General features: G+C 44.9%; 1 pseudogene; it reads right to left on the bottom strand.

Annotated features, from left to right (window-relative positions):
- Positions 1-407: 407 nt before the first annotated feature.
- LOC149202034 (G-type lectin S-receptor-like serine/threonine-protein kinase At2g19130 pseudogene) lies at positions 408-770 on the bottom strand (annotated as a pseudogene).
- Positions 771-1099: the final 329 nt, after the last annotated feature.

Raw genomic sequence — 1099 nt, 5'->3', positions numbered from 1 at the left:
CTGAATTAAGTGTGTGTGCATGTCAAGATATTTTAGGCGAGTCGCTAGTTGGAAAAAGATAAATACCCTTCACCGGGTTCATTGTAATCATCATGTTTTGTGTGATCAATAGAAGAGCAACAACTCGTGTTTTATGTGAATTCATGCATTGTCTCCTCCGCCTTTCCAATGTTCCTCGCACCTATCTAAGTTTTACACGTGGATAGTTTTCATTGCCATTTTTGTTTTCTATTTGCCTTCTTCTCTCTTCAACTATTCCACATCTTCATCGTTCATCAACTTCTTGTCAAACACCTCCATGGAGTTTCCCCTGTTTATCTACATTACAACCCGTGCAGGGAAGAATAATTCGTTGGATTGCAAGACCCCACTCACTTTTCTCCATCCTGAAATAATCTCGATCAGTGTCATGATGAAGCTGTAAACGTCGGCCTTGGTAGTGATGGGCAGACCGGAGAGCCATTGGGGGCCAGGTACCCTCTGGTTCCTCTCATGGTCGTAAGGACCTTACTGTACTCTCTGTCGAGGAGCTTCGCTAGCCCGAAATCAGCCAACTTGGGGTAGAATTTGGAATCCAGGAGGATGTTTTCTGGCTTGATGTCGCAGTGGATGATGCACTCCCTGCTCTTCTCGTGCAAGTAATTTATTCCATGGGCAGTCCCAACTGCGATGCTAAAACGCGTTTTCCAGTCCAACACCTTGCTCTGAATCTGATCATCATCACTGTGAGTTTTGTGGAATAAGGAGGAGTTGAGAGAACCGTTAGGCATATATTCGTACACCAACAATATTTTAGAGCCCTCGGCGCAAAATCCCAATAGCCTGACCAAATTCACATGTTGTGTGATTTCGATGGTGCTCACTTTTGTGCTAAATTGTTTCTCTCCTTGGCTCACACTCTCCAACTTCTTAACCACCACTAGAGAGCCCTCTGTTAGAGTCACTTTGAAGATGGAACTGTGTGTTGAATTGTTTCTCTCCTTGGCTCACACTCTCCAAATTCTTAACCAACACCTAAGAGCCCTCTGTTAGAGTCGCTTTGAAGATGGAACCGAAGCCCCTGCCTCCCAGCCGCTCAGAAAAGTTCCTCGTTGCAATC

The sequence above is a fragment of the Pinus tabuliformis genome, chromosome 2_1 (genome assembly GCF_031772625.1).
Source record: "Pinus tabuliformis cultivar Carrire ecotype Pingquan chromosome 2_1, CPIR1, whole genome shotgun sequence".
Lineage (NCBI taxonomy): Eukaryota > Viridiplantae > Streptophyta > Pinopsida > Pinales > Pinaceae > Pinus > Pinus tabuliformis.
Note: the sequence above shows the minus strand (reverse complement) of the source record. Positions and strands in the feature narration are given on the sequence as shown.